A 25383-nucleotide genomic window follows, 5' to 3' on the forward strand; every position below is an offset into this window, starting at 1 on the left:
TCCAATCCTGTTGCTGCACCCTGCCTCCATCCTCATATGATATTAAAACAGCAGCAACAACAACAAAATGTGAAATGCAATCCCACATTTCTTGTATGAGGACACTAAGTGTCATCAGGGGAGATCTCTCTCTCTCTCTCTCTCTCTCTCTCTCTCTCTCTCTCTCTCTCTCTCTCTCTCATTTTTATTAAATTTTCTGTTTTGCAATTTAAAATACTCATTTAAATATCCTTAAAGTATCAATGACTTCCCTACTTCTCTTTCCATGGTTCATTTTGCATATCATAAATCCCTGCATATTTTACAAAAACTAAACCAATATTGCTTCCATCAAAACTTATTTACACTATCGCTTCTCGGCCTTTTGGCTAAGATCAAGTGTAGTATCTGTTCTTATCAGTTTAATATCTAATATGTCCTCTATTTGAGGACTATATATTAAATGGATTTTTGGAGCTGGGAGATGGAATAGGGGCTTGCTTCATCCACTCCATGCATCAACCTGGTATTGCAGTACTTCCAGGAACGGTGCACCTCCCTCTGGGGAGAATAATAATAATAATAATAACTTATTTACACTGTTGAATTTATCTTAACACTGCCAACGTTTTCAGGTGTACACAGTTATTTACCATATATTCAATAAATGTTTTCCAATCTTCTCTAGACGTATGTTCTTCTCATTCTCTTATTCTATATGTTAAGTCTGCAAGCTGCGCATATTCTGTCAACTTAAGTTGCCATACTTCTTTAGTTGGGACCTCGCTCGTTTTCCATTTTTGGGCTAACAAATCAGGGCAGAACTTTAGGGCACATAGCCAGGGCCCCACACCGAAGAGTAAGCAGGTGGGACCCAAATGCAGCAGGGGAATAGGTGGTCTCCTAACAACTCTTAACAAACTGCAACTTCCAAGGATCCTTTGGGGAAACCACGACTGTTTGCAGCAGTAACACAGTGCTTTAAATATCAGGTGTAGATGTTGCTTCTGTTTGTCTGCATATCCTCCATAGACTTGGAAGAGTCCTCAAAAATCAACTAGTCCAAACCCTTGCCGATGCAGGAAATTGAATCCTGCAGCCTCCTTGATTGGTGGCCATCCAGCTTCTGCTCACAAACCTCTCATGAAGGAGAGTCCACCATCTTTTTTCTCCTTCCTTCAGGAAATGCACAGTTACAGCTCTTAGCTTTATATTCAGAGGCTACTGCCTAGTTAAGACCAGGGAAAACAACCCACAAATAAATCAGCCTTTTCGACTTACTCTTCAGTGAGTTGCCTCTCTCCTTTAATAGACTCTGGTTTAAAGACAAAAAGAATTGTGTAGTTATTTCCAGGATTATTAAATTACATATCTAATATACTTCCTGGGTATTAGTAGAGTTTAGAACTGAATTCAGCCCAACCATGCTCTGGTTACGTCTAATGAGGATAATTATTACAGGGCTTAACTATAATTCTCTATTGATTCTCTTGCACATGAAACGCTTCTGTTGGCAACCAAAGCTGGAACGTTGCAACAAAAGGCATCTTTAACTTGTGTAAATATTGTTAGTTTGAGGTCTCGCCCTAAACCTGCTCACAGACTGAGAGCCAGCTCCTCCCGTGAGCCAAAATGATATGAGGATGGGAATGGATAGCGACATATAAAGCGGGGGGTGGGGGGGTAGGGCAGGAATGAAAAGTTGGACAAAAAAATGCAGCTAATTCCATCCTGTCAGCAGTGGATATTAAAGATTATGAGCTGGCACACTCAGTTATGTGTAAATCACAATAGCGGCACTGTTAAAATTTGATTTGATTTTACAGAGGCAGGTAGGATTCAGAATACAGGCTTGGTATGATCTGCTGTAACTGATTCTTGCCCACTGCGATCAGATTAAATTTCTATATCACACTCCATCCGAGGAGCACAGGGAAGTTTACAATATAAAAAACACAAGAATTCATACCATAATAACAAACAAAAACAGAAATCCACACACACACACACCCCAGTTTAAAAGGTCCAGGTGGGGCATCTATGCAGGAACATGAGGGCCATGCCCCCCCCAATTTCCACTGAGGGGGCCCAGTTCTCTCTGTATTCTGCAGTTGGGTGGGTCTTGTCAGTCCTCCTGCAGCTGCGAAGGGGTCCGTCAGGCCTTTTGGAGGATGCAACGGGCCCTGTCAGGTTACCTCCCACTGTGTGACGTCACACACACACACACACATGGAGGCCCCGCAGTGTTGGGCAGAACTTGGCACACCTGAAAAGGTCATCAATTGCTTAATTAGCCAAAGGCCTGGGAGAAGAGGAATGTTTTGGCCTGGTACCTAAATATATGTAATGAAGGCGCCAGGTGAGTCTCCCTGGAGAGAGTATTCCATAAGTGGGGAACCACCTCATAAAAGGTTCATTCTCATGTTGCCACCATTCAGATAAGACCTGGTGGAGGCGGCACAGGGAGAAGGGCCTCCAGTGATGACTGCAGGTCCTTCAGGCCGTTTCAGCCAAGACACACCCACCTGCCCTAAAACCTGACATTATATACGATGTCAGGTTGATGAGCAAGGGAGGGAGGGGCTTGGACAAACTGAGTTTTGCAGGCAAGATTTCCCAAGCACTGACAATCAGGTGGTAGTCAGTGTTTAGGACATGGGTAGGCAAACTAAGGCCCGGGGGCTGGATCCGGCCCAATCGCCTTCTCAGTCGGGCCCACGGACGGTCCGGGAATCAGCGTGTTTTTACGTGAGTAGAATGTGCCCTTTTATTTAAAATGTATCTCTGGGTTATTTGTGGGGCATAGGAATTCGTTCATTCCCCCCTCCAAAAAAATAGTCCAGCCCCCCACAAGGTCTGAGGGACAGTGGACCGGCCCCCTGCTGAAAAAGTTTGCTGACCCCTGGTTTAGGAAGTGGTGCTCACCTGGTTTGATTTGAAACCTTGTGGGCAAAAATGGATCATCTGAAACCATTGTGATGTCAGGTGTTTGACAGGAGGGCGGTCCCCACCCCACCCCTAGTCAAATGCCATCCATGGAAATAAAGATCTGGCCTGTTAGCTGGATCCAGTTCCCCACCCCTGATTTAGAGGCACTGGATAATGTTTTCAATGATCAGGCAATGTTGTGCTGTATACAGCATTTCACAGCTTGACCCAAACTTATCTGGCTAATAAAGGTATGTACATAATATTCACCGGCCAGAGTCAATAGCATCAATCTAGTTATGCCCCAAAATTGATCATGAAAACCAAGCAATGCCCTCATTCACATTTTCAAGGGAAGAATCAACCCTTACATTTTCTTGACTCCTCAGAGATCTGTGGGAAACGAAAACCACAATTGAAGAGTCAGGTGTTGCATGCTGCAAAGAAAAATAAAACAACATGGCACGTTTCACTTCCAGAGTACACTGGTGATATTTCAGTATTATTCTCCAGGGTTTATAAACAGGTGCTTCTTGAGGTCATGACCATCCTGGTTTTCCCAGACAAGAGAAGGTGAGCTGAAGATTCCAGACCAAAAATGGCAAGGAAGTCCTCTCTCTCGAATTAGCTGTGAACTGTTAATATTCTTAGGACCCCAAACTAAACTTATAACAGAACATTTTGGTGTGGTGTGCTGAGATAAGATGATATATAGCAGCTGTTTATGAAAACACACCCGATATCCAAAGATTCCTCAAGCTGGCCAACATTCCCCCCCGCCCCCCAAGGGAAAGCAAGTGATAAAATGATTAGTGTCATTCTCACACAGCATGAAGTTCCTAAGATATTTCCTCCCATGTGGGAGAGACTTCCTGACACCATAAAGAATAGATTTTGGTTGCTACAGCCACCAGAAATATGGCAGATGTATGGTAGAGCTGAAGCCCTTGCCCAGCACACTTTAAGGTTTCTGGTTGTGCAAAAGGCAGCCATGTCTGCCCCACACCTGATATCACATATGGGTGGACATGGTTTGGGGAAATGGCCTCATGGGCCAAATCTGAATCCCCAGTGGGCCAGCTTTGACCTGTAAGCCAGAGGTTCCCCATCCCTGCAATACTGGGGGAAATGGAAACCGTGGTTAGCCTTAACTACAATGAATGAGGCTGCCTATATAGAGGTTAACCACCCCAGCTATCTTTTAAAAATCCAGTGGGGAGATTCGTGCTCCAGAAGGGAAGAGGTGGAATGGGAGAATATATGGTCTGTCTCAATTTCTTAACAATGGATAATCAGCCAGCAGTATTGCAGCTCTACCAGTCCTCTGATGTTGGAAAAGCAAAGGATGACGTGCATAGAATTGAATTTGTGGAACTGGGGAGCAGTCCAGCCCTCCTCCCCCAGTGAAAACCTCTCCTGCTAGAAATTTTGTTGCTCCAATATTGGCATTTGAGGTAAAGACAGAACCACTTAATCCAGCTCTAGTCGACTTTTATTATGTCCCAGTGTTTATTTTTCCCTGTCTTTATGACTTACCATGTTGATTTTTCGGTGGAAGGAGGACTTGCAAGCCAAAGAGACATGGCATAATTATACAAATTCCTCTGCATGGAGTCTGTGAAAAAGGTTGATCTGTTTTTATGGGGAAACACAGAAAAAAAATGCTCATTTTGATGGAACTCATTGGCATTTATTGCAGGCCCGCCACTACTAAAATTTAAAGGCAGCCTTGTAAATTTTATGGAAACTACATGCTGCAGTTATTAGCCCAAAGACCTCCTGTCTCGAAGGAATGGGTCGGATTTTGCTCTCCACATACACATGGGTTTACACCTGAAAGAGATTAGTTGGGGACCACCAGTAGCTTGAAAACTTAATCTCCAGTATTTTGTTTCCAGTTTTGCTCTGAAAGATACTCCAGGTGTTCTAATTAATTAGCCAGAGTAAGTCACTGTGTCACACTGGTCCCCGCGGAACAGCTGTTTGCTGGTAACACCTTCTCTTCAGGAGTGTTTTCAATTAAGCGCTGGTTAGCACACATTGTTAAGTGTTTTGAAACATTTATGTGAACATGTATGGAAATGAGTCCATAGCCTCCCTTGTGGAAAAGAAAAGAAAAGAAAGTCTCCTCCAGCAATGTAGAAAGAAAAATTCAGAATATTTGGGGTGGGGGGAAATTAAGGCTATGTTTATAACTTTGATCTAAGATCCATCTAGCCAAACTGGGACATTTCAGCTGTACAGATTTCAGCAGGGAAGTTAAGGGTTGTAGTTCAGTGATAGCACATCTGCTTTGCGTGCAGAAGATCTTGGGTTCCATCCATCTCTGCATAAGGCATCTCCATGGAAGAGACCTCTGCCTGAAACCCTGGTGAACCAATCAGTGTAGACAATTCTAAGCTAGGTGGACCCATGGTCCAAGCGTTCCTACTCCAGTGTTCCTAAGTGTGTGTGCCATTTCTCTCACTGAGGTCAATGGGAAATGGCCTGCCCAAGTCATTTTGATGCCCGAGATGAGAGGGGGAAATGGCACACACACCTCACCCTAGTTATTATTATTATTTTTATTATTTATTGAGTTAATATACCACCCTATACCCGGGGGTCTCAAGGTGGTTCACAGAATAAAATCAAGATATAAAACCACAAAATACATAATAAAAATAAAAACAATGCATCTTTAAAGGACATAGGATGTAAATCAGATCAACCAAAGACCTGGTTAAAAAGGAACATTTTTGCCTGGCACCTAAAGGTGTATAATGAAGGCATCAGGTGAACTTCCCTGGGGAGATCATTCCACAGATGGAGAGCCACTGCAGAGAAGGCTTGTTCTCATGTTGCCACCCTCTGGACCTTTCAAGCAAGGGGCACACAAAAGAGGACCTCAGAAGATGATCTCAGGGTCTGGGTAGGTACATATGGAAAGAGGCTGCCCTTGAGGTGTTGTGGTCCTGAGACATTTAAGGCTTTATAGGTCAAAACCAGCACTTTGAATTGGGCCCAGAAACTAATTGGTAGCCAGTGCAGTCAGACCAGGATTGGTGTAACATGCTCAAACCATCTTGCTCCGGTGAACAACCTGGCCGCTGAATTCTGCACATGCAGAAGCCTACCAGGCTGGCATCTGACTTTTGCTTCCACACTGGTGATCTGACAAAGTCCCACAACCTCACCTGAGAGCAGCAGGCTAGCTTAGGAGGTGCAAGGCTGGCTGAATGGCACACCCAGCTCTGTCTCCCACAAGCACTGATGCCACTCCATGCCCCTTAGCACCTGTTCCTACCAGAGGGAGCCAACTCACTCTGCCTAATGCTAGGACTTGGCCCCGCAATGGGATGCACAACTGGGAAAGCCGTGGGGACCAAAACACCCAAGGAGATGTCCAAGTGTGGGGATCAGAGGCACTGAAGCAACATTTCTCAACCTCCCAATTAGAGCCATCTGAAGGCAGCCTACATCTGAATTGGTTGCATGCATGAAAAAAGAGGAATGGGAGCAGTAAGGGTCTATTTGTGCGTAGAAGGCTTGATCTATTATACCATCTTAATGTTCTGTGAAATATAAATAAGAGTCGGATTCTTGCATGGCATTTGGCTGCCCAATAGCGGGAGTGTGTTAAATCCTTCCTGATTGCCTGGGATTGATACATGAGATGGTCTGCTGAAAAGGACTATTCCGTGATAGCAGGCAGAAAGGCATCGTCCAAGAAGAAAACTCAGTGGAATACAGGGAATTGGCATTGAATTTATTGCACGGTCCACTGTTATGGAAACTTTTCAAAATGTGCTGAGCTCTTCATATATATATATATATATATATATATATATATATATATATATATATGAATGAATTTTTCTGGTTAGATACTCATCTGACAAGAGACTTAATAAATTAAGACTAGATTTTCTTTAAGAACTGGAAGAGGGGCCATGGCTCTCTGGCTCTCTGGCTCTCTGCGTGCAGCAGAAGGCCTCAGGATTATTCATTGTCACGTTCAGTTAAAAGGATCTTAGGTAGCTCAGCTGGGAAAGGCATAGGAATACAGCAAGTCAGATGAATTGGTTTCTCTATCCCAGTATTGTTGCCACGGACTTGCAAGCAGCTCTTCAGAGTTTCAGAAGGAGCCATTCCCAGTCTGTTCTGGAATTGCTGGGGACTGAACATGCAAAGCATGAGCTCTCTTACAGAGCTGCGGTCCTTGAAGCCCCTCCCCACCCCCACCCACCCCCCACCCCCGGTGCCTGGCTGAGCTGCTCCAGATCAGACAAGCCATTACTCACCTAGCTGGACCAACAATGGGACTCACTCCTCTTTTTTGGAGAAAAGGACTAATGGCGTGGTGTGTCAACCTACGTCAATATGCTCCCATCCACACAGAAAGCATAAAACCACATATGCATGTTTCTAAATCCTGGCAACTACATAAAGATAAGTACAAATATTGATTGAAGTGTCTCGCCATTATCTTTCATTGAGGGGGAGCAATGTGGAATGGAAACATTGTGTGTGGTTATTGTTCTGAACCTAATGCAAACTGCCAGGCATTGTGTCAGGCTCCTCTCTTGCTGTGGCATCCACAGTGTACTGTAATGCTGACAGGTAGTTTTAAAGACCAAGCAAGCTCCAGTCAGAGTCAAGTACTTTCTAAATCTCATGGACTTCATTGAGAAATGGTTAAGCATGTGCTTTAGTCTGCTGTTGAAACCAATGGAACTTAAAAAGGCTGGATGATTTCCTTCATACAAAACCACCTTAGGAAATAAGGGCCGTCTGAAAGCACCGTAAGAAATGTTGGACCTGCAAGCTACTGAACAAGCTTAGCAGTAAAAATGGCAACATGCGAATGCAATTTGTAACAAATTCAATGTTAATGTGCTCTAATTTGATTTGACATCAAACTCTGAGCCTTCATCTTTTATATGATGACCCTTGCCAAGATGCAATTTTATTGCGGAGTCTTAAATTTTACCTTTGGTACATTTCCAGCAGATGGAAATTGAAAAGGGAAACTTAGAGTGCAAAACAGTGGACACATGTAAATCAAAATTTGACTTTATGATTACATTTTATTTTTATTTTTTTGGCCCCTGCTATCTCTTTGGCGAATATTTATCTTGAAGGCCATCACTAAATAATTGCTTGGTGTCCAGGGCTCTTTCTTTTTTATGACAGGCAATTCAAAACCTTCATCAAGGTCAGTTGTTAAGGTGCCAGAATCTTAAAGTTTAATCATCGCCAAATATGAGAATTATGCCCTTAAGAGAAGCTGCTGTTAACTGGGGAAAGCATTTATATATACACACACAGTGATCATAGTAATTTCTAAAGTGAGCATCTGAGAATTTGCTCTGACTTATTCTCTCAGGGAAATAGCTATTTGTTCACTCACTCACTGGACAGCTGATCAGAAGAACAGGCCAAATCCAGACCAACAGTCACCCAGGCCTCATTCAAAACAACTAGACAAACCTAGTGTGTTTTTCAGTTGATTTCCCCTCAGATGTGTCTGGAGCAAACTGAAGAACAGCTCTGTGTCACCTGAAAACCCACACATTCTCACCAAGAGGCAAAAGAAATAGGCAGGCAGGCTGGTAGGCAGTGTTTTTAGAAATATTGGTATATTGTAGCTGTATTTTCCCCCTACTGTATAGTAATGGAAGCTGAGGGTGGAGGTTAGGTTAGGAAAAATATATGGGTGGTGACAGCAGTAAATCACACCAAGCAAGTTGGAGTTAACTCTTTATTAGCAAAAACAGAATCTGTGCAGGAGTGTCGGCATCCAGCCAGTCTGTGACAGGTGGAAAGAATTAACCCCTCCCCACCTAGCACGGCTGTTCCACTCGAATTTGGAGCTCCACACAGCTGCTTTAAAGTGTAAATCAATACACTGTGAAGCGCTGTAGGGAGATCTGGTTTTGTAACTGGGGGGTGCTGCAGACATGGCTTCCCAGCACTGATAACCCTGCAGCTTCCTGGGAAGGGGTGAGATGAAGCAATGGGGAGTTTGGTGCTGTGCAGACACACCAGCAGAGCCAGTCTGCTGTTCCTGCTGGCGTGTCTGCACAGTGCTGCCACCTCTCCTTTCCAGTATGTTACAATGAAGCTAGTGCCCAGATGTGTGCCATTGCACCGCCCCTCCCCCCAAACCTGGCATCCTGCCTAAAAATATAGTAGTTGTCATCATCTTCTCCATCATCTGCTCTTGGATTTAGCATTCTTCATTCTTGATTACATCTTATTGTTACTTTTGCTTTCCAGTACCCTTCCACAACTGTGTAGTCTTAATACATTCCTTTCAGTCTATTAAGGTATGTGCTACCCAACCAAATTTCCAAGCAGTTAATTCCATTACATTTTTTCCTCTTTTTATTGGATTAGAAATGGATTTTCAAGGAAATGGCACTGCTGCAATTTATGAACGCACAACAGGCACTTTAGGAGACAACTGTCTCTCTTGCCTCTGGAACAGGAAACTATTAAATGGGAATTGAGAGAGAATTTATGAGCTTTATTTTCCCGCCACTGGAAACCCCTCAAGAACCTGATCTGAAAAATAGATTACAGATACTTCTCCCAGTATTTGGGAGACAGTGCCATAATTACTGCGGATATATAATAAATGCAAGTGAATGCAGCCTAGGTAGGTCATTAAAAAAACAACTTGCCAAGTTATTTTAGCAGAAGCAAGATTTGTCTGTGACGGGTTCTGCCAATGTGTACAATTGTGGGCCAAACAAGACTTGGCTTCAATCATGTCTTCTGCTTTGGCATATTTGCTTTAAAAATAACCATAGATTTAAGCCTTTGCCCTTGCTGCAGTCTTCATTTGAATCACCCCTCCTGCATCTGCTATTTGCAATGAGAAGAAACTTCCATTGGCACTAAAAGGGGAAAGCTTCCATTAACATTAATTAGCTACTGGGTCCAATACAAAGTGCTGTTTTTGACCAATAAAGCCTTAAACGGCTCAGGACCACAATACCTCGAGAACCACCTCTCCCCATGTAAACCGCCCCGGACTCTGCGTTCATCTTCTGAGGCTCTTCTTTGTGTGCCTCCTCCATGAGAGGTCCAGAGGGTGGCAACATGAAAACGGACCTTTTCTGCAGTGGTTCCCTATTTGTGGAAGGTTCTCCTCAGGGAGAGTCACATGGCACCTTCGCTATATACCGTATTTTTAGGCACCAAGCTGAAGCTTCTCTGTGCCTAAGCTGAGCAAGCCCCTGTGCTGCTCTGGCTCACACGAGGTGGTGGCAGGGTACTTGTTAAGATGCTCAGCTGAGGTGTGGAAGGCTGGCTTCACTTGAAATATTTGGGGCACCAGACAATTGCTTCTCCACCCACTGGTGGAGGAAGAGGGGTGCGGGGGGAGTGCACCGCCCTCGGCAGCACGATCCCAATGGGGTGCCATCACGGCTGCCCCTCCCACCCATGCTGGGCGCTATGCCCCCACAGATGGCATGCCACACCCCCAGGACGCATGCCACACCCCTGCAGGCAGCATGCCATGCCCCTGGGACATGTGCCAGCCCTGCCCCACCTGCTCTCCATCCCCCGGTGCCAGAGCATGAAGTTCCACCACTGTCTCCATCCCCTTTTACACCTGACACCACCCACCCCTGGCATATGATCCTTGGGAGGTTACATAGAAGGAAAGATGGCCCTCAGGCTAAAAAGTGATTCCCCACTTCTCAGGTAGACCCATTGTTGTAAACAGTGGATTTCCAAAGGCCCTGTGATGTTTTTATGCAAATCTCCCTCGCAGAGGACCACAGCGCCTGCAGAGAGACAGCCAGGTCATGTATCCATAGGAGTGACCAGAGGAGGAATGACCGCTGGGAGGAGCACACAGAGAAGAATTGTCATGGTGCATCTGCAGCAGCACAGCCAGACACCAGACCCTCCAAGTGTCCCTATTTTCCAGGGATATCCCTGATTCAGAGAAGCTGTCCTGGTTTCTGATTTGATCCAGGAATGTCCCACTTAAGATGTCCCTATTTTCACTGTCTGAAGGCAATCATGTATAGGATTGTTTAATGTTTTATTATGTTTTTATATATGTTTTTATATATGTTGGAAGCTGCCCAGAGTGGCTGGGGCAACCCAGTAAGATGTGTGGGGTATAAATAGTAAAATTATCATTATGGAATGGGATGTCCCTATTTTCTTTGGAGAAATGTTGGTGGGTATGCCAGACACCTTCATCTGCCCCAGCTGCAACAAAATATGTCTCTCCCATATTGGTCTCTACAGCCACAGCAAAGACTATAAACTTCTAACAGCTTGACCTCACCTACAACAGTGCACCACTCTTCCATTGTCTCCTGAGACAGGTATATGTATGCCAACAACAGGATGCATACAAATGTAGAAAAGATAAGCTCTGTGACCTTCCACAAGAGCAGTAACTGGTGATAATGACACAGTCCTTCAAGCTTTGCAATGCTAATTTAACACCTGTACTGAAAGGGAACACATTGGCCTAAGTTGCATCCTGACTTACTTACAAACACAGCTACCTTTGCTTAATACTATTACTATTACTACTTAATATTTAACTCTCAAAATAAATCACCAGGGTAGTTTGCAAAAACCATTAAAATACAGTAAAACAGTATTGAAATAAAGATGCAGTGTATGAATGTCATTTCCCTTTTTATTTCCCTGCACTGAATTTTTTCGACATAAAACTGAATGTTGGAGCAGCCTTGAATTGCACACATTTCAGAAGTCATTAATGAAATTAATACCCACAATGAAATTAATACATAGGCAGACTAACCCTAAGGATTCTGTCCCATCCACCTCCTATTTTTACATTTTCATATTAGCAATTGTGTTAATTAGTACTCTGAACATCTCCTTAAAATATAAAGAAGTTCATCCATCCAACTTTTTTTATTTAGAAATGTTTTCACACTTACACACCCTAAAGAGATAAGCAGAAAGGTGTGATCATGTTCAATTATGAGGGACATCTTCTAAAAGACAACGTTTTTTTCCTGAAATAACAAACTATCATTGGCAAGCTACTACCTGCAGTTAATGATCCGTTTATTAGTCAAACTCTCCAGCTGTTAGCACATGAGAAAAATCAGCTAACTTCTGATAAACATCAGTTTAGACTAACCTGATCGGTATTGTTGGGGAGTTTGGTGGGGAGGAGGTAGGCTGTATGCCGAGGCCCTTCTAATTCTTAGATCCAGCATGGATTCAATTGCTGGAAGAACCAGGCCAGCCTGGTAGTAGCCCGCTAAGTATGGGTCCTTAAGGGAACAAAGGGAGTGGCTCTGTGCTACACAGTAAATTGGTGGGCATCCCTAACTCAACTGTCTATTGGTTAGAAAGAGAAAAGGTCAGAGTTGAGAAGTGAGTGATGAAACCTCCTTCCTTGGAGATTTTTAAGCAGAGGTTGGATGGCCATCTCTCATGAATGCTTTAGCTAGCATTCCATCGTTGCAAGGGGTTGGACTAGATGACCCCCAGGACCCCTCCCAACTCCACATTTTTTAATTCTATGTGAGCTAGAAACTGGATACAAAAGCTGAAGGCAGAGAGCCATGGCTCATTTCTCCTGGCATCCAAGGCTATGGCTATGAGAGAAGCAGGACCTTTTTCGGTTGCTTATGCTATGAAATCCTCCATCATAGGCTCAGGTTGTATATATGTGTAAATAAACCATATATCATAAAGACACCACAGGTTCTGCTGTACCCCATTCTGAAGGAAACATGAATCCTGGAACACCTGTAATTTCACGCCACTTGGAGATTGGCATGGCGTGCAACACTGGTGTTAGAAGTGGGACCCGTGTTTCCTGTAGGAGGGCCTGTGAGCAAGGAGCGCCTGGGTCAAAATGGAGGGAACTCCTTGAGCAGCTGATGATTGGTTGCGAAATTGCTGTATATTTTCTCAAGTCCTCAATGTTGCCTCTTGTTCACTGCTGAAAACCAGGGCCAGCTAGGAACCAGGCTGCTGTTCTTTAGGGAGCCAGTGTGGTGTAGTGGTTAAGAGCAGTAGACTCGTAATCTGGTGAACCGGGTTCGTGTCTCCGCTCCTCCACATGCAGCTGCTGGGTGACTTTGGGCTAGTCACACTTCTTCGAAGTCTCTCAGCCAGAGTGTTTGTGGTGGGGGAGGAAGGGAAAGGAGAATGTTAGCTGCTTTGAAACTGCGTGTTGTTGTTGTTTAGTCGTTTAGTCGTGTCCGACTCTTTGTGACCCCATGGACCAGAGCACACCAGGCACTCCTGTCTTCCACTGCCTCCCGCAGTTTGGTCAAACTCATGCTGGTAGCTTCAAGAACACTGTCCAACCATCTCATCCTCTGTCGTCCCCTTCTCCTTGTGCCCTCAATCTTTCCCAATTGAGACTCCTTACGGTAGTGATGAAGCGGGATATCAAATCCAAACTCTTCTTCTTCTTCTCTTCTTAGGATGCCCATGCAACTTTAAGCAAAAATGGAGCATGTGAATCAAGTTGTTGAATGGTCCTCTTTCCATGATGCGCAGGCTCTTTGTGGCAGACTGCAGCCAGGACTCGGTAAATTTGGCAGGGTGCTTGGATGACTCTGAGTTGTAGGAGAATCCTAAATCTCTTAAATCTCTGTGTTCTGTTCAACCCTATGCACAGACAAAGACAGGAGGCTCATTGCGTAGATCCCCTAAATATTTCTTATGGGGTTTTCATGTATACAAAAACCAGGTGTCCAGGCCTGATGTCAGTAGGCCCTACTAGCAGCAGGGGAGACTGAAAAACTGTAATACACTTTAATGTGAATACAGGCTATCCAGAGTACAATTTGCACATGAACTAAAATCTGTACCCAGCTAGCTCCTGCAGCTCACTGGTCCTCAATATCTCTTGTAATATAAATAATAATGATTTTGCTATGACTCCATTCCAGAGTTGTTTAAAATATGCTATGGCTGGATTGTATTTGGTCATAACTTTCAAAAAGTCCCCATTTGTTACCTTTTTTGTGGTCAGAGTTGCCTGAGAGATCAGGCAAGAAAGTTAGAAAGCCTAGAAGCATGGCAAATGGAAAAAAATAGGACCCACGGGGAGTAGTTAATTCTGCAGTATCATGTGGATACGGGGTTTTAGTTTAGCTCCTTAGCATTTGGAAATTGCATTGAATTCCCCAAACTATCGTTACAAAGAACAGACTACACCTCCCCTCCTGAATACATAAATTAGAACTAAAACAGGGATGAAGGCGATTCGGTCCTGCGATTTAAATGAGACCTGGTCGAAGGATGAGAGATTTCCTGGTTCCATGAAACACAGTCACTTTTGGCTAGATATTTCTGTTTTATTATTTTACTGCGCATCCGGCCCAGTCACTGGTTGCTGAAACTAGCTATTTATGTCACTGTTCCAAATATTTATTTTATGACTCACCTATTTAGGGAGGCAGTATGGTGTAGTGGTTAGAGTGTTGGACTAGGGGCTGGGGTCAAATCCCCCGTCAGCACCGAAGCTCACCTTGAGCTAGTCAGTAACTTTCTACCCAATCCTTGTCATCAAAAGTGATCACATAGATAATACTGTAAGCAAAAATGACATTGGGACATAAAGCATTCATAAAGCTGTTGTTTTTGCATTGGGCTGTTTTTTTGTCCCAGAGAATAGAATGTGTTTTAGTAAAAACAAATGTCACGTGTGGGTTTTCAGGCTGATCCAGGGAAGCTGATTTAGGTTGCAATCTTATATCCACTTACCTGGCTTGTGGGTAGACCTCTATAGGATTGCACTGTGAAGTATCCTTCTCTGAACATATCAAACATGAAAGGAGCCCCTGGCAGAGGTATCTGAAACTCTGGAGAGCTGTTGCCAGCCAGTGTAGACAATACAGAGCTAGATGTAGTCTGACTCACTATAAGGCAGCTTCCTCTGTTGTATACTAGGCCTGAATGTGACCGAAAAAGAAATTCTGGAACGGAAAAGTTGTAGATTAGGAAGAAACCTCATACAACTGGAAACTGATTTGCATTATACTGCATGTGATTTGGGGTCAAGGCTATTTGAAAGACTGCCCTTTCTTGGATGAACCTGTCCATCAATTGCAGTCATCTTCTGGAGCCCTGGTCTATGTTCCTTCACTAAGGCTGGTCCTTTTCAGTGGCAGCACCCCAGTTATGGAACTTCGTCAAAAGGAAGGGTAAAGGTAAAGGGACCCCTGACCGTTAGGTCCAGTCGCGGATGAATCTGGGGTTGTGGCGCTCATCTCGCTTTATTGGCCGAGGGAGCCGGTGTACAGCTTCCGGGTCATGTGGCCAGCATGACTAAGCTGCTTCTGGCGAACCAGAGCAGCGCATGGAAACGCCATTTACCTTCCCGCTGTAGCAGTACCTATTTATCTACTTGCACTTTGACATCCTTTCGAACTGGTAGGTTCGCAGGAGCAGGGACCGAGCAACGGGAGCCCACCCCGTCACGGGGATTCGAACCGCCGACCTTCTGATCGGCAAGCCCTAGGCTCTGTGGTTTAACCCACAGCACCACCTGCGTCCCCAAAAAAGGAAGGTTAGAGTGGACTTTTTCCTCATTGTTCTTTAGGTAGGCAGTTAAGGCATTTTTGTTGTGCTAGATTTTTAATGTGTTTTCATTGTATCAAGTTGTGAATGCTCATGTGTGTGTGGTATTTTATTGTTATAGATATCTCTGAGGCCCTGAGGGTGGTATTGATATTTATTTATTTTTTACAAATAAAATGATAGTGACAAAACACAAGCCCAGACCTGTGGGCGCAGAATGAGGTAAGGTTTCTGGTGAGCCTACTCTTTTTTACATAAGTTTTTATTTTCATTTCCTAATACAAAAAAGCAATAACAACAGCAATAAAGAAGGAAGTGAAGAGATCAAAGCAGGATAGAAAAAGAAAAGGAAGGAAGGATCAGACTAGAGAAAAGGAGTGGTAGTATTCCAAAAACAGTATTATAATTCCAGACAATTGTTCCTCATAAGTGTATCCAATAATGTTTTTCCAAAGGAATCCATGAGAAAAGGGTAGCTACCAATTATGTTCCTTTACTTTAATGTATTCAATTAACGGATGCCAAACTTTAGAAAAGTTGCAACCAGCCTATTCTTGTGATTGCAATTTGTTTTAAACGGTATTTAATATTATATTTTAATTTGTTGTTACATGCCCTAGGACCTTGGGGGTGAATAGTGGGTAAATAACAACAACGGGTGGGACGCGGGTGGCGCTGTGGGTAAAACCTCAGTGCCTAGGACTTGCTGATCGTAAGGTTGGCGGTTCGAATCCCCGTGGCGGGATGAGCTCCTGTCTTTCGGTCCCAGCTCCTGACCACCTAGCTGTTCGAAAGCACCCCTAAGTGCAAGTAGATAAATAGGTACCGCTTTATAGCGGGAAGGTAAACGGCATTTCCGTGTGCGGCACTGGTGCTGGCTCGCCAGTTGCAGCTTCGTCATGCTGGCCACGTGACCCGGAAGTGTCTTCAGATGGCGCCGGCTCCCAGCCTCTTGAGCGAGATGAGCGCGCAACCCTAGAGTCGGACATGACTGGCCCGTACGGGCAGGGGTACCTTTACCTTTACCTTTAACAACAACAAAAAATAAAATAATGTGAAGCTTAAGAAGAATAACAACTTGGAACTGTTGACATTTGTTATAAAGGGGAGAGGCAATACAGTATATGAATTTTCCTCCTAAAACGCAGCATGCTGAACTTGAAGCACACATGGAACCTGCATTAAACCCATTTTGCCTCTGGGTGTCCACCTTCACAGACACCTTTGCGGGATTCTGTCTTCTAAATTAGTTTTCACCCCCCTGAGAAATATGTCCTTGTTATTAATGCATTCGGAATTACTATTGCATCTGAACTGTATAGAAGTGCCTTGCATCCATCTCTTGCTATAATCTTGACGAGTGTGTGTGTGTGTGTTTGTGGGGAAGGGGTTGCCTTAAGGAGCTAACAAAAGGTGCAGTGTGTCTCAAGAAATCTGTGCATGACAAACTGACATATACAATAAATATGCATTTCTTTTACTACAGTAACAGATTGCAATTATATCACTCCTTCCAATCCCCTTCCTAGATTCAGCTTAGCCCCAGGAAATAAACATATTGAGCCGTCTGGCACCAGGCAACCCTCCCAAGTCCTGTTCTGTCTAGCACAAGGGTGAGACTTCTCCCTCCAATCAACATTAGGAGATTATATATATATATATATATATATATATATATATATATATATATGCGCATGCAGTAAGTGGATTTATTCAGTAGCCCACTGGATTTATGCACTTTTGAAATTCATTGCATTTGGTAACCTAGGAAAGGAGTCGGCCCCTCCTCTGAAAACAATGAGCAAGTGAGGTGAATACATTTTATTAGGATGGCTAATCTTCCTTAGACTTCTTAGGATGGCTAATCTTCCTTAGACTTCTGCGTTCTTCTACAGGTGGTCAGAGGTAGTGGTGGTGATGGGAATAGGAGTTGCCACCAGATTGTAAACCCCTTATTTTAAAGTCAGTCCTTTTCCTATTGAGCAGGAAGCAAATGTTTCTCTGTACGCAAATAATTTTCTGTATGCAACACGACAGAGATCTTTCCTCTGACTTTCGCCAGTCTTTACACAGGCATGAAGGCTGCTGAAATAATGGAGGATCTTGTAGGGTAAAGCCCTAAAAATATGGAAGTAAGTTCCATGGACATGAAAGGCAGATTCTTGATAAACATGGATATGATCTGAATGGTGAAGAGGTTTCTCTAAGTCTGGCATCCTTGTGCTTAAACACACTCCTATACATGCTTAAGGTAAAGGTAAAGGGACCCCTGACCATTAGGTCCAGTCATGGCCGACTCTGGGGTTGCGGCACTCATCTCGCTTTATTGGCCGAGGGAGCCGGCGTACAGCTTCCGGGTCATGTGGCCAGCATGACTAAGCCGCTTCTGGCGAACCAGAGCAGCACACGGAAACGCCGTTTACCTTCCCGCCTGAGTGACACCTATTTATCTACTTGCACTTTTATGTGCTTTCAAACTGCTAGGTTGGCAGGAGCTATACATGCTTACTTGGGAGTAAATCCCATTGAACTCAAGTTGGATTGGTTCTGAGTAGACATGCATAGAATTGTACTGTAGATCAAGCCAATGGAAAGAGATCACTTCAAGCAGGGAACTTCAGTCTTTTCAGCCCTGGACTATATTAGCAACATAGGATCTGATGTAAATTGTTTATATTATGTAATGGATGGGCAACCTTTGGGCCTCCAGATGTTTCTGAGCTACAGCTCCATGCTGTCTGGGAGTCATAGATTCTACAATTCGAGTTGGAAGGGACTGCAGGGGTCATCTAGTCCAACCCCCTGCAATGCAGGAATCTCAGCTAAAGCATCAGTGACAGTCCAACAACATCTGGAAGACAACAGGATAGCTGCCCCCAATCAATGTGGAATTTCATTTTGGCTAGAGTCAAGGCCCCAATCATGAGCTAGAAGGATTCCTAGCAAAGATTCCATCTACAATTATCTGTTACAATTATCTATTGCCCTGTGACTGCAGAGGCAGATCTAGTCCAAGTTATTGTTGTTTTTGATTAATTAATTAAATTTATATACCGCCCTACAACCGCAGGTCTCAGTGTGGTTACTGCAAACAAGAATAACTGCAAAAGTTCTCAGAATCACTGCCCAGGGCTGCTGTAGCAGATCAACTTTTTGTCCAGCAGGGCTGTTCATATGTTCTCCAATGTAGTTCATGGAACAAAATATATTAAAATCTAATTTCTATGGATTTATTTTTTTAAAATACAGCATTTTAAATATTTTTGCAAGGTGTTCAGAAATGCTGGGACAGAGCAGGATATAAAACCGATGTGCGTTAAATAAAGGAATGCATGTTTCTATCTCTTTGTGCTAGTGATCTCTTCCCCACCTTAAAGAAAATGCTTGTAAAAAATAATAATTGAAGTGATGCTCCAAATGCCTAGACTGAAAACCTGTGGTCCTCCACGTCGTGCTGGACTACAACTCCCATCATCCCTGACTAATGGCCATGCTGGCTGGGATTAATGGGAGTTGAAGTCGAGCAACAACTGGAGGGCCAAAGGTTACCTGTACCTGCCCTAAAGGAGCCACCTGAGGTCAAGGCATAACCCAGTTGCAGGTGTCCCATCAACTGAAAATGAATGCCTTCGCATGCAGGAATCTTTGTGGATTGCCATAACTCAGAGGGAAAGCACATGTTCTGAGTGCGAACAGTCCCAGGTTCAATCCCTAGAATCTCATCTGAAATTTTGGAGGGTCTCTACCAGTCAGGGCACTGAACTGGATAGACCAAGGAACTGATGAAGATATAAGACACCTTCCTGTCTTCTTCTTCCTCGTTCATATATGCTCAATGTTCGTTCCATCAACAGGGTGGGGAACGAACTCTGTTTTGAAATGGAGTGGGAAAGTCATTTGCAATCTCTGTGTTTACAGGTAAAACCAGTACAGCAAGGTCATCGGTGGCCAGTTTTTAATTTGAATTAATATACCCAGCAGGACATTTTAATAGATATCTGTGCTGAAATGGTAACTTCCGGCCCTAACTCCCCCTCCCAACACCTTGTAATGCTTTGCCAATGATTGATCTGTCGGAAGACATATATTCAATAGCACGCGTGTTATGTTATGTTAAGTGTTTCTGCACTCTAATTTTCCTTTATCACAAGGCAGGCAAATGACAGTGGCTGCACTTTAGTGCCATGATTCATCCATTTCCGCCAGAGAATAAATACACATTCTCACCTCATTTGCCTTCATATATATCTCTGTATCCAAATGGACATTACTTTTTGAAATGCCCCCCTTGTCTCCCTCCCTCCCTCTTTCTTTCTCTTGCTGAAATGCAGCAAAGACTGTAATGGTAGGTGCCAGTTTTTTGAATTACTGGGTGACTGCTTTAGCTGATCCTAAAAAGCAAGTGTCTTTTTCTACCGCATAAAAGGGCTGAAATGTTTACATATCAAAAGGCTATAGGCCAATTTCTGTCAAAATTATACATGAAGTTAAGCAGTACAAGCAATTTATTTAAACACTAGTCATTGTAGAAAAATTCCAAACCATATGCTCTTTTTTAGCAGTTTCCCCCCCACAAATGCATTTGACCCATGACTTGGCAGAGACATGCAAGCTTCGTAATTTACTTGAAATTTCAAATCCCCCTTGACATTTCAGGCAAAGATCTTCATTAATAAGGTTTATATGAATGAAAACTTTAGAAGCCGATATTGTTCGAGGGAAGGGTTGAGGAATGGGCTTTTTCTGTTCTTTTCTTTTGCTGTGTGTTTTCAAAATGGACTTGACTTTCCTGATCAGTTCAAGAGAAGTTTATTCAGGAAATAAATCCGACCATGCTATAGGGGACTTGAAGCAGTTCTCTGTGGGCACAGTGCCCATATATGGAGGGATCCCTACAGGGCATTTTAGAGCTGTATTTTCTTGCTCTCCACCCACACCAACAGACACTCTGTATGTCAGGTCTTTACGAGGAGGATTGTAGGCCCTGAGAATCATAGAATCATAGAGTTGGAAGGAACCCAAGGGTCATCTAGTCCAACCCCCTGCAATGCAGGAATCTCAGCTACAGCATCCATGACAGATGGCCACCCAACCTCTGCTTAAAAACCTCCAAGCAAGGAGAGTCCATAACCTCCCAAGGGAGACCGTTCCACTGTCAAACAGCTCTTACTGTCAGAAAGTTTCCCCTGATGTTTAGTCAGGATCTCCTTTCTTGTAACTTGAAGCCATTGGTTCGAGTCCTACGCTCCAGAGCAGGAGAAAATAAACTTGCTCCATCTTCCTACATTCATAGAATTGTAAAGGCACCACAAGCGTCCTCTAGTCCAACCTCTGCAATGCAGGAATCTTTTTGTCCAATATGGGTTTCGAACCCACGAACCTGAGATTATGAGACTCATGCTCTACCAACTGAGCTATGGAGAGGAAAGGCTGGGTAGGTGCACATGGGCTTCCCTTTCCCAATCATGGCAGTGAGTGCCAGTGGGATGGGGAAAACATTGTTTTCTTGAGCCCCACAGGGGTCCTTCTGCATGCGGGCACTGTGCCCATGGAGGACTGGATCCAGCACTAGGCGTCTTTTGAAAGGACACAAGTAAAGACTTCCTGAACTTTGAGAAATCAGGGAAGAGGGCATTGTTAATTGCACTGGAACATCTGCAAACAAAGGGAGCAATAATAATATTTACGGAGAGGCTGAGATGTTCTCTATACTAAGCGCGTTGAACTTTCAATGAGCCCTTCATTAAGTATTGATATAGTGCATGGGTAGGCAAACTAAGGCTCAGGGGCCGGATCTGGCCCAATCGCCTTCTAAATCCGGCCCGCAGACGGTCCAGAAATCAGCGTGTTTTTACATGAGTAGAATGTGTCCTTTTATTTAAAATGCGTCTCTGGGTTATTTGTGGGGCATAGGAATTCGTTCATATTTTTTTCCGAAATATAATCTGCCCACCCATAAGGTCTGAGGCACAGTGGACTGGCCTCCTGCTGAAAAAGTTTGCTGACCCCTGATATAGTGTATAAGATAGCTCATAACAACAGCAGTAATAATAATTAGTTATCATATCTTTACTCATACATTAAGTGCCACACGGGTGTTGGCACTTAAGGAACATAAGAAAAGCCCTGCTGGATTGGACCAAAGGTCCATCTGGTGCAGCGTCTTGTTCACACTAGGGACCAGGTCTTTGGAAACCCTACAAACAGAGCCTGAAAGCAGCAGCATTTGGTATCTAGAAGTCTATATGGCCATGTCTGCACCAGAATAGTCTGGCCTCAGATGCCCTAGTGCCTCCCTGGGTTCCTTTGGGAGGAAAGGCTGGATGTAATTTGAACAAATAATAACAAATTGTGATTTCCAAGCTGGAATACTTCACTTTGCTCTACATGGGGCTGCCCTGGCAGATGGTCCAGAAGGTGCAGCTAGTGCAAAATGCATCTGCTACATTGACGGGAGACAGCCTGGTGAGATCATGTTCCACCAGTCCCAAAAGTGCCGCATCCACTGCCTGTGAACCACCAGGCCCAATTGCCCTAGCACACAAAGCCCTAAATGTCTCGGGACCCAAGTACCTAAACCACACCTTCCCTAATACCAACCATTTCAGCATGTATGATTGGCAGGGAAAACCCTGTTGGTGGTGGTGCTGCCACTAGGTGCTGCCAGGTTGGTGCTGACCTATGACAGGGCCTTCTTGGTGATGGGCCCCCCCATTTGTGAAATGCCCTCCTTGGTGAGATGTGACTGTCTCCCTCATTATCAACATTCCTGTTTGCCTAGGCATTTGATGTCTGAAATATACCATAGTCTGGCAACTATGACATTTGATGCTGTGATTGTATTATAAAATGTTTTTAGATGCTGTTCACTGTTTTTAAATTATTTTTATTTCATATTTTAATTGTATTGTCCCATAACTTTGTTGTTGCTGCCCTGGGCTCCTTTGAAAAGAAGGTCTTGTTAGACCTATCCTCTATAAATTTATTTTAGTGCTTTCACAAGGCCAATCTAGTAGCCATTGGGACATATTGTGACAGCGAATCCTTGCATTAACAGTTAACTACGGTTTGGACTTTGGTTTTTCTGCACCATTTTCAGCTGGTGGACTCATGTTCCAGTATTATGGGGCAAACTAAGGCCCGAGGGCTGGATCTGGCCCAATCGCCTTCTAAATCCAGCCCGCGGATGGTCTGGGAATCAGCGTGTTTTTACATGAGTAGAATGTGTCCTTTTATTTAAAATGCATCTCTGGGTTATTTGTGGGGCATAGGAATTCATTCATTCCCCCCCCCCAAAAAAAAGTAGTCCGGCCCCCCACAAGGTCTAAGGGACAGTGGACTGGCCCCCTGCTGAAAAAGTTTGCTGACCCCTGCTCTACACACTTGAGAATGTTATTTGTCCCTCCCCACAAGCTTTCCCCCACCTCCCAAATGTTTTAGCAAGAAAGGTGTTGGACCTCTGGATCACTTCAGATTCTCTTTCTGGTACCTCTGGTACCTTGTAGTGTAGCATTCCCTTCCTCTCCTTTTTTAAAAAACCTGGATCTCCCAGTGAAATTTGTGTTTACTCCATAAGCAAGCCTTAAACGGCCCAGGACCACAATACCTCAAGGAACGCCTCTTTCCATATGAACCTGCCTGGACCCTGAGATCATCTTCTGAAGCCCTTCTTCGTGTGCCTCCTCCTTGAGAGGTCCGGAGTGTGGCAACGCAAGAATGGGCCTTCTTTGCAGTGGCTCCCTGTTTGTGGAATGCTCTCCCCAGGGAAGTTTTCCTGGCGCCTTCATTATACAGTGGTACCTCAGGTTACATACGCTTCAGGTTACATACGCTTCAGGTTACAGACTCCGCTAACCCAGAAATAGTACCTCGGGTTAAGAACTTTGCTTCAGGATGAGAACAGAAATTGTGCTCCTGCAGCGCAGCAGCAGTGGGAGGCCCCATTAGCTAAAGTGGTGCTTCAGGTTAAGAACAGTTTCAGGTTAAGAACAGGCCTCCAGAACGAATTAAGTTCTTAACCCGAGGTACCACTGTACACCTTTAGGCACCAGGCAAAAATGTTCCTTTTTACCCTGGTCTTTGGTTGATCTGATTTACATCCTATGCCCTTTTAAAATGTTTGTTTTGGGGGGGGGAGCTATTGGGTTGTTGTTTTTATTTTTATTTCTTGATTTTATTCTGTGAACCGCCCTGAGGCCCCCAGGTATATGGTGGTTTTTAAACTCAATAAATAATAATAATAATTTAATCTGAGAATCGAAACTAGTCAATGGCACCATCTTGCACAGCCTCCTGACCTCAAACTGTGCACCAGGGGAGACTACCAGTTAATCCAGAGTATTTGAACCTCAGCCAGTTTTAAATGCTGTCTTTAGGGACAATTTATTGGAAACCAGTTCTAGTGAAATCGATTGGGGTCTTTTCTAAGCATCAGTGTCTGGGTTACTATAAGTAGGTAACAAGAGCTGGACCAGGCCAAAGGCCCATGTCTAACACCCTGTGCTCTAGTAACCAACCAGATGATGCTGGGATAGCTCAGTCAGTAGAGCATGAGCCGCTTAACCCCAGGATTGTGAGTTCGAGACCCACTTTGGGGGAAATATTCCTGCATTGCAGGGGGTTGGACTAGATGACCCTCGTGGTCCCTTCCAACTCCATTAGGCTATGATTCTATAATTCTCTGCCTGCTATGGGAAGCCCAAAAGCAGGATCTGAGCGCAAGAGCACGCTCCCTTCTTGTGATTCCCGGCAAGTCTTATTCAAAAGCATACTGCCTCCGACGTGGACCCACGACTCAATTAAACGTCTTAAAACGATTCGTGTGCCAATTATTTTTATCAGATTTTTTCCCAAAAGTCATTCGACACGCTGGGTGTTGTTGTTTTTTAGCATTTTGTGTGGATTTAGCTAGCCAGTGTGCTTGGGGTAGACTTCGCGGGCGCGCACGGGTGTGAATACAGAACGACTCTGACGCCGAACTGAATCCACCGTGTCAAGACAGACGCGTCCATGAGCCCGTTGTCAAAGTCCGGCCTTTAAGCAGGATGTAAATCGATCTGATGGGTTTACACCAAATCTGGGGCCCTTACCTGCTTGTGGATACCGATCCGCACCAGGTAGGACTCTGATTCCTCCCAGTAATCCGCTTTGCTGGGGGATTTTAAAACCTTCAGTCATCCTTCTATTTACATAAGAGGTTCCTTCAGCGGGTGACTTCGAAGTAAAGGTCGCAGAGTTTCTGGTTTTATTATAATCTTTCGGAAGGGAACATGCCCAAAGTCATGACATGCATTAAGCATCTAAACTCTTTGCTCCCCTTTAGCCATTGTCCCTCAGACTCATTTGTCACAACATTGTAAAACTCCCCATTTCTCGTCTGCGTACGCTGCTATTACGCGCGATAGCCCTGATTCCTATAAGGTCTAGCGCGGATACGACCCAAGTTCCATTGAACTCTCCACGGGGCTTACTTCTGAGTAGACACCCCTCGGATTGCGCTGGCAATCTCGTCCTCTCGGTGTTTGGAATTGTGCGGATGATGGCACAGACAAGGATAAAAATCCGGGGCGGACGCGGGGATTTAGGTTTGAGGAATGCGCAAAACCTGGACACCGAATACGCTCGGCATTGATTCCGGAATGAAATTGTTTGGCTGCTTAGAGAAATTGTGGGCTATCTTACCCCGGCGTCGCAGCGCATACCTATGAACATACTACTACCCTTTTCTTTTTTAAAAATGAGATGGCCAGCGCCTTCAGCGCCTTCCAAGCGATGGAAAATTCCTTGCGGGGAAAAATCTGCACAGTCCCTTATTGATCATCCTGCGGAGCCGAAGGCACCGGGAACGCGCTGTTCCCTTGTCTAGTATTTGGGTTCATTGTCTAGAGCGCTGGGCAAATAGGGGATCTCGCGAGGGGGTGGGGGATTGAGTAGCAA

General features: G+C 44.3%; 1 non-coding gene across 1 annotated transcript; it reads left to right on the forward strand.

Annotated features, from left to right (window-relative positions):
* The first annotated feature begins 348 nt into the window (after nt 1-348).
* Nucleotides 349-539, forward strand: LOC128403153 (U2 spliceosomal RNA). Its single transcript, XR_008327881.1, has one exon. It is a non-coding gene; the product is annotated as a U2 spliceosomal RNA (small nuclear RNA).
* The last annotated feature ends 24844 nt before the right edge of the window (nt 540-25383 follow it).

Source organism: Podarcis raffonei, chromosome 1, assembly GCF_027172205.1.
Source record: "Podarcis raffonei isolate rPodRaf1 chromosome 1, rPodRaf1.pri, whole genome shotgun sequence".
Lineage (NCBI taxonomy): Eukaryota > Metazoa > Chordata > Lepidosauria > Squamata > Lacertidae > Podarcis > Podarcis raffonei.